Genomic DNA, 8,662 nt, shown 5'->3' with positions numbered 1-8,662 from the left:
TGGAACGACTGCAACAAATACATGGCAACTTTACCTTACATAAGAAGATAAAGGAAATGGGTGGTGTATATCATAAGAAAACCTTCTCAAATATAGAAAATGACCAAGGAGACATAGCACAGGACGATCAGCAAAAGAAAACTACCTGGGAGAACTATATAAACAATCTTTCTGCAGATGAAAGACCTGAAATAGAAAATAAAGATAATGAGGGTCTATCGAGTCCTGCCATCACAATAAATGAAATCAGAAGAGCAGTAGGAATGGCAAAAGATAGAAAAACAGTTGGTCCAGATCAAATACCAGTTGAAATTCTGAAATTATTAGATGATAACAACATCTCAGTTCTCCAAAAAATATTTAATCAAATTTACAACATGGGTAAATTTCCTGACAAATGGCTGACATCACACTTCATCCCTTTGTCAAAGAAGAACAATGCAAGAAAATGTGGAGACCACAGACTAATTAGCCTGATAAGCCATACCATAAAGACATTTCTCATGATCATTCAATATAGGATCACAGCCAAGTGTGAAAGGAATATGGGATATTCACAGTTTGGATTTAGACACAGTCTAGTATGAGGGAAGCATTGGACATGATTCAGGTATTTGTTCAAAAGTGTTACGATCAAAGGAAGAACATAATTCTGTGGTTCATAGGCTATGAAAAAGCGTTTGACAGAGTGCAACACTATAAACTTGTACAAATTTCGAGAAGACTGGACATAGACGGAAATATTCATTGTATCTGTACTGGAATCAAACCGCTGAGATCAGAACTGGTGGCCAATTGACAGAAGCACAAAAAATCTGTAGAGGAGCTAGAGAAGGCCGTGTACTCTCACCACTCTTCTTTGACCTGCACTCAGAACACATGTTCTGGGAGGCACTTGAAGATTATGAGATAGGTGTAAAAGTAAATGAGGTATGGATCAACAACATAACATACACAGATTACACAGTCTTAACTGCAGATAACATGAACGATCTGCAATATCTTCTGACTACAGTGGGAGAACATAGCAGGAATATGGGTCTCAATATCAGCACCAAAAAGACTAAATTTACGACAGTCACTCGCAATTCAGATGAGCATCAAAATCCAGAATTAATGCATAATTATCATCAACCCAAGAACAGGGTGAATAGATTTAACTCCTTGGGGACGTGCTCATCAGATATCGAAATCAGATGCAGAATAGAGAAGGTCCACAGTGTAGTCATGAAGAAGAGCTACGAATAGTCAGTGCTTTCGTATGGTGTGGAAAGTTGGACGTTGAAAGTGAACACCATGAACAAGTTGGAAGGTATCGAGATGTGGTTATATCGAAGAATACTTAAAATTCCATGAACAGCAAGGAAAACAAATGAAGACATATTGAGAATATTACAAAGAGACCGCAAACTGCTAATCATAATCAAACGTGATGTGAAATTATGGGTATCACCTTCTTAAACTGATAACCATGGGGAAAATCGAAGGCAAAAGAGGAATTTGCAGGAGAAAAATGTCATGGCTCTCTAATATCAGACAGTGGACAGGAATAATAAATGCTGGTGACTTGATTCATGCTGGAAGAGATAGAGAAGACTGGGCAAATTTGATCGCAATGATCCATTAGTGGATGTACAGCAGCAGCAGAAGAAGAAGAAGAATGAGCAGAATATAAGTAACATTTCCATGAAAACTCGTCCTGCTCTAGTAAGAGGTAGTGTAACAAAACAAAATGGAAAAAATGGTTCAGATGGCTCTGAGCACTAAGGGACTTAACATTTGAGGTCTTCAGTCCCCAGCAAAAAGGAAATTCCACTAGAACTGAAGGCTTCTGTGTTCAGAGAAGTTTTACCATCATCATTTTGGTTCGAAAGACAATTTGGCAACAGTACATTATGTGGTAAAAAAGAGCAGACCTGTTGAGTTCTCTGCACCACAGCACCTCTGTTGATCAAGGACGTAAAAGCAAGTGAAAGATAGTTTTGTTCTATAATGAATGTAAATCGCAAGTTGATTCTCTTGACCTGAAGGCACTTACATACATTTGAAAGAGACAGTTAAGAAACTGTAGTAGCAGTAATTGCCTTGTGGTTATTTTCTTAGTAATATTCCGCCTACCTGGAAGACAGATCTGATTAAAGGAGAATTCTTCTCATGTGGAGAACACAAGCAACAACCTAAACCTCCAAAAGAAACTTCTATAAGCCATTATAAGGCTCACCAACTGAAAGAGATTATGGAAATTGAAATATCAACAAAAAGAAATTGTTTCATGTATCCATATTACTTAGATGAAAAAAGTGGTCATACATTCTGCAGATGCACAAAAAATATATGAAAATAATACAGTTAAATTATTTGTGAAGAGTTTTATATCTAGTGAGCAAATATTTTGATGTTGATCAGTAAAACTGAGAGTTAGTTATTTAACCTAATGGGAACTGTAAAATAAATTAAGATATTGTATTTCATATTATACTAAAATGAATGTCACAATATCATGAAAAACATTTCTTATTCCATCTGTGTCATTATCAACTCCTTCAAAAATTGATAATAGTTCTTTCATTATGAACGTTTTGTGTTTATTTTAATGTAGGGGCCTTATAGACCACTCTCAAGCATTTCTGCAAGTCCAGCCATTCATGCATCCAAGGGTTAATCAAAACATCTTCACATATTCGCCCTTTTTTATGAGTTAACGCTACTTCCCCAGTACAGTGAGCTCTCTTAGCTGCAAGGTGTTGGCACACCTGCATCTAGCAAATAATATGCTAAAGTCCCTGACTGAATGTCAAAATCCAAAAGATGAACTAGCAATAGTAAACAATATATAATATCATGTGGCCGAAGAGAATGCATGTAATAATTAAAAATGTTTTTCTGGGGGGGATAAAATTTCTGTGGTTGGATTTGATGTGGGAAAACTACAAAGCAGTTTTTTACATATGAGTGGGGGAGGGGATTTTTTTCCTGGAAGGAACTATTTCTACTCCAAACCTACCCCTGTTACGTGCATGGTGAGGTTGTAAGAACAAATAAACACAAATTTATGTGCTTCTAGAGCATCCCGGTTGCACACCTCTGCTACTTGAAAGGTGCGATAAGCAATTATATCTCTGTTGTTAGAGGCCTCCAATCCTGCTACAGCATTCACTTTGTCTCATGGGTACCACGCAATTGCAGTGGTAATCCAACCGTTACCGTGTTGATTTGCGTCCATATTCTCCATTGTAAAATCAAGAACACATCTGAAAAAACTGATGGCCCATGAAGAACAACTTGTGCTCCAACATTATTGTTCAAGGTCACTACTATATTGTCAATGGCCTTATAGACCGTCAGGTGAGAACACCTAAATCTCCTCCAATAGCATAGCATGTCTGTTCACCATCCAATGTTGTTGCACGAGCAGCTGCACAATGACTGACACAGTCTAAATATATTCATTCCTTATATTGCGAGTGCTTATCCCAACCTCAAATTCCAGTTGCTGCATTATCAACTGCAAAACTTCTGCTCCCTGAATTTTGGTGCCCCACAGCTCTAGTAAAACTAGATAGCTGCGGGCTTGTGCAACAGCCCATACCTTGTATGACATCACAGAGCAGTACTGCACATGCGCGCCAAGCGCTGCAGCAGCTAATTCCGGTTCAAGGTCATGTGCTCTAGCTCACAGATAAGCTCAGAGAAATAACACAGATCAATGTGTTGATGGTTTTTTTTTATTAAAAAAAAAACAATCGCTGCGCGGGATTAGCCAAGCGATCTAAGGCACTGCTGTCATGGACTGTGCGACTGGTCCCAGTGGAGGTTCGAGTCCTCCCTCAGGTATGGGTGTGTGTGTTGTCCCTAGGATAATTTAGGTTAAGTAGTGTGTAAGCTTAGGGACTGATGACCTTAGCAGTTAAGTCCCATAAGATTTCACACACATTTTTTGAAAAAAAAACAATCTCGTGGGAGACAAGGAAAGAATGATTACTTTATTTCAATCTCTATAATAAAAGGTAAGATCATCAGTCAATTTAATAGTTGGACGATTATCTTGTCCTTTAAACCGGACTCAACTTCATTTATCTTAAGATGATTCCTGGTCCTCACTACCAGTAACATATGTAGTATAAACGATTTAGGCGTTCTCGCCTGATGGTCTATAAGGCCATTGGTAATATAGTAGTGATCTTTAGCAAAACTTGATCTTCATTGGCCGTCGGTTTTTGTGACATGTGTTCTCAATTTTACTATGGATAATGTGGACGCAAATCAACATGATAATTGGGTCACCGCTGCAATTCTGTGGTACCCAGGAGACAAAGTGATTGCTGTAGCAGGATTGGGGGGCTCTAACAACAGAGATATAATTGCTTATCACACCTTTCAAGTTGCAGAGGTCTACAAGGGAGACATCAGGTATCATGTTACTTTACTTGACATATGCATTATATAACATGACATGGGTGCTAATACCAAGTAAAAAAGCTCAAATATTTTAAGATGTTTTGATTTAAATGTCTCCGAAGCTGCTAGATGAGTCGAAAAGCTAGTTCCTTTCTTTTACATTCCTAACTCTGCCCAGAACACATTCGCCATTTTTTGTGCTATGATAGGAGAATTTTTCATTCAGGCGATTTCTTGTGTTTAAATATGCGATATAAAAGCTACAAGTAGCCATTCAGGTGGAATGTTATGTTGTAGTAAGCGTGTGATAATAGCATATTTAAGCGGCTGCATCTTAAGTTTTTCTCTTGTTGTTTGTTGGGTTTTACATAACTGTCAGAGGGTGTACCATGCTTGAGTCAGAAACAAAGGAAGTGTTGGGAGCTTTGGCCCTTTGGGTGTGAAAATAGGTCAGTTACAAATGAGGATTGTGAATTCATATGTGAGCAATGTGAATATGTTTAAGCAAGTAGGGGCTATTGAAACAGACAAAGCAGCTTTAGAGGAGAAAAAAGGGTTGATAAGGAGAGGAAACAAGACTGGTGTTTTGCTACACCAGAGGAGATAGTGAAGAGAGAAGGAATGGGATTATATTTGTCCACGAGTAAAAAATGCTGCGATTATGAGGAAGCAGGAGAAATTATGGAGAAAATGATATGCAAAGTACTGGCGTTGTGGAAGTTAAGAAAAACAGCGTAACAGGAACAGCTCTAATGTCTTATGGAAATGCGGAATCTGAAGTAGCTGTAGTACGAGACGCATTAAGTGCGTGCTTTAGAAGCGTAAATGAGTATAAGATTAGCAACATGAGTATACTGCTTTAGGTGCAGTAGTGTCTACGCCACTATGTGGCAATGGTTGTTGTATCGAGGCCAAAGTAACTGGACCACATGTAAAAGAAACTGCACGTGTCTCTGACACAGACGCATTTATTTCTGAAGAACGCAGTTTCGAAACCGTTTGGCGTGGTGCCGCCTTTTCCAATGTGGGAGGGAAGAAGAGAAGAAGGAGGAAAATGTTTGTAAATCTAATTAGTGAGCCGACACGACTGAATCCTTTTCGGAATTTATCCCTGAGAAGCATGATAAATTTGACGATGCTTACAATGTAAGGGTAAGGAAACACGCTGTGTAATTGTTCTTAAACACACAAACACTGTAAGGCATTGTTTCAGCTGAAGGAGACAGTTGCAAGTGTTACTGTAACGATCTATTATCATGGATGTAGAACCACCTACAATGCATATGACGCCACTAGGACTCAATGCACGTGATACAGTGACGACGTGTACAAGGAAGTAGATTATGAGAAGAAAAGGTATAAGATGGTATGGAATTGCAACGTGTAGGTAACCCGTAAATAATTGTAAATCAAAGCTAAAAATTGTAACTACCGACCAATATATTGTATGTGTTTGTACCATGAACAGTTATTGTTTAAGTGTAGTTTTAAGGATGTATGTTTTTTTTCTTTTAAAAAGTAAGGAATACCGTTGTATCAAAAGACAAAGTTCCAAACGATTTACCAAAAAAGGGTGAAGGATCTACCTGAAAGGCTAAGGAAGATGCCGAACATGAGAAATAACTAATGGGACAATTTACTGTGGAATGATTTGCTGAGGAGGAAAAGTTTTGTATCTCATTGTACTGCTTCTTTACATGATGAATTAATAGGCTAATGTCTATGTGTAGAAATGAAAGAGTTTGATTGATTTACTAATAGAAGCATGAATTAGTAAGAGAACAACAGAGTAATGAATTATCTGTTAAGTTGCAACAAAAAGACTATCACAAAATGAGCTTTCGACCAACAAGGCCTTTGTCAAAAACAGACAACACACACACACACACACACACACACACACACACCACAACTCACATACACATGACCACTGTCTCTGGCAGCTGAAGCCAGATTCAGTACCTCCGCTATATGGTGAGTAGCAACTATACTTTTAATAATATTGTTACATTCCATCCTGGATTTTCGATTGTATGAATTATCTGTTAAGTGAGAAGATTACACGAGATTGTGGACTAAACCGTGTTTGTGAGTGGTGTGCATAAAACGACTGTATTAGAACATATCTAGTAGTTCAGAGGAAATGTGTCTTTGTAAGAGTATGAGTCCCTGGACTGAATTTTATAAAATAATGTTTTGGAATTAAGAGCATAATTGAAGAGCCATTTGGTTCAAGCTAGACGGACTGAGAGTCAAACCAGAGCATTGTATGTAACTGTATTCTGCATATCTACGCCTAGATCATTTTCAAAGAAACCTCAGTGAAATTGGAGGTGGATTTCTTAACTCTTTGAAGAGTGGACATTTGTAACCTACCAATTACGTAGACGCTTTGATAGGACGGTGGTCACTGTGGCTAACCACATATTTTTCTTAGCTTACCGCTCCAGAGTGGTAGTTCTCTCAACTAACCAACTAATTAGTGACTAAAGTTTCCATAAATCTACATGCAATATTACTTTTTATTCGAATAGAATTTTTTGTAGATCACAGATCGACTTCTTTGTGGTTGGTGGCGCTAACTACCGCCGTTCTCCATCCAGTATATTTTGCCAAAAAAGAAAAACAGAGGAAGAATTTTACCGAATATTGTTTGATAAAATTACATGTTGCGACAGTAGTGTTGACAATGATGAAAGTGGTGAATAACCCAACATTCACTTTCGTTAAGAGATGTAAAAAAAGTTTGTTGGCTCTAAAAATAATTTCAATGCCATAAAAGCATTAAACATCAACCAATTCACTCATCGTCTAGAAAAGGTGCAGTTTTCTGTTCAAGAAAAACCTTGGTCTGAACTGTGTGGATGTATTCTGTGAACAAAGAACGTTTCTGCCTTAGAGCAGACAAGAACTGTTTCAAGATATACCACTAAAATTAAAAGAAAGTTATACCAAAGTTGAACCACCAATCGTCGAACTTTTATATTGTTATGGGCTGATGGTTAACTGTGGTTACCACATTTAATGCTAATATTTTATTGTTGTTAAGATGAATTTTTACAAACCTACTGCAGAAAACATATCACAATAATAATACTCAAGTGTTATAAGTGGATCAGATTTTAAATATGTAAATTAATGATCATGCCCCTCAAGGGCAATTTTTTATGGCGTTTACCTGCCCCCAAAGAGATAGAGGCAAGGGGAGTGAAGCACCACAGAACAATATATTTGGCAGCAGTCACATAAACTTTAGAAACCTTTCAGAGCAATGCAAGAGGCAAGGCAGAGCAGGTCAATAGCCAGTCGGAATTCCAGTGAAGGACAGCTGATATTGCAGCAAATACAAGCAACTGTGATAACCTGTTTCAGCTGGGTGCTCAAGCCAGCAACACAGTAGAATAACATAATGGTGACAAAGAGGTGCCTTCATAATGGTGTGCCAACGGCCTTGCCACAGTGGTAACACCGGTTCCTGTCAGATCACCGAAGTTAAGCACTGTCGGGCTGGGCTGGAACTTGGATGTGTGACCATCTGGTCTGCTGAGTGGTGTTGGCAAGCGGGGTGCACTCAGCCCTTGTGAGGCAAACTGAGGAGCTACTTTATTGAGAAGTAGAGGCTCTGGTCTCGTAAACTGACATATGACTGGGAGAGCAGTGTGCTGACCATGTACCCCTCCATATCCACATCCAGTTGTGCCTGCGGCCTGAGAATGACATGGCAGCCGGTCGGTATCGCTGGGCCTTCCAAGGCCTGTTTGGACAGAGTTTAGTTTTAGTTTCATAATAGTGGTGATGCAAAGTAGTGCAAGGAAGTAGAAATCGGACACAAGGTTAACTATTCATTATAGTAACATGGCAGAAAGAGTGTCTGAAAAGTAAAGTTGTAAAATCATGAAGCAACCAAGTGAACTGACCAGACGAGAAAAGCAGGCCAAGTGATATCATTGCTGTCTCATTGTAGCATGACAAATGAAGGCTTGCCTTGTATAAATATTACTCATTTCCAGTGTAAGTATGTTAAGTCTCCAGCCCACCATCCTGGATGAGGAACCTATGCCAACCTGCTGTCTACCCATCTAGCTGTATATGAGCTCCTCTGGAGCAGCAAGTCCCGACCTGGGGACTTGGATGCTGCCAGTTGCAACACTATCATCCATGCTGAGACTGATGAGAAGAACTTAAGTGCCTTTGAACAATTGGCCTTGACTATGACTGATGCCATCTATCACCATGAGGGTCTCGGTATCTATTCAGGGGCAGG

At 38.9% G+C, this 8,662-nt stretch overlaps 1 pseudogene; it reads left to right on the top strand.

The window, feature by feature from the left end:
- The first annotated feature begins 7,839 nt into the window (after nucleotides 1–7,839).
- LOC126197229 (5S ribosomal RNA) lies at nucleotides 7,840–7,957 on the top strand (annotated as a pseudogene).
- Nucleotides 7,958–8,662: the final 705 nt, after the last annotated feature.

The sequence above is a fragment of the Schistocerca nitens genome, chromosome 7, assembly GCF_023898315.1.
Source record: "Schistocerca nitens isolate TAMUIC-IGC-003100 chromosome 7, iqSchNite1.1, whole genome shotgun sequence".
Taxonomy (NCBI): Eukaryota; Metazoa; Arthropoda; class Insecta; order Orthoptera; family Acrididae; genus Schistocerca; species Schistocerca nitens.
The sequence above is the reverse complement of the archived record's forward strand: the minus strand, read 5'-3'. Positions and strand labels throughout refer to the sequence as shown.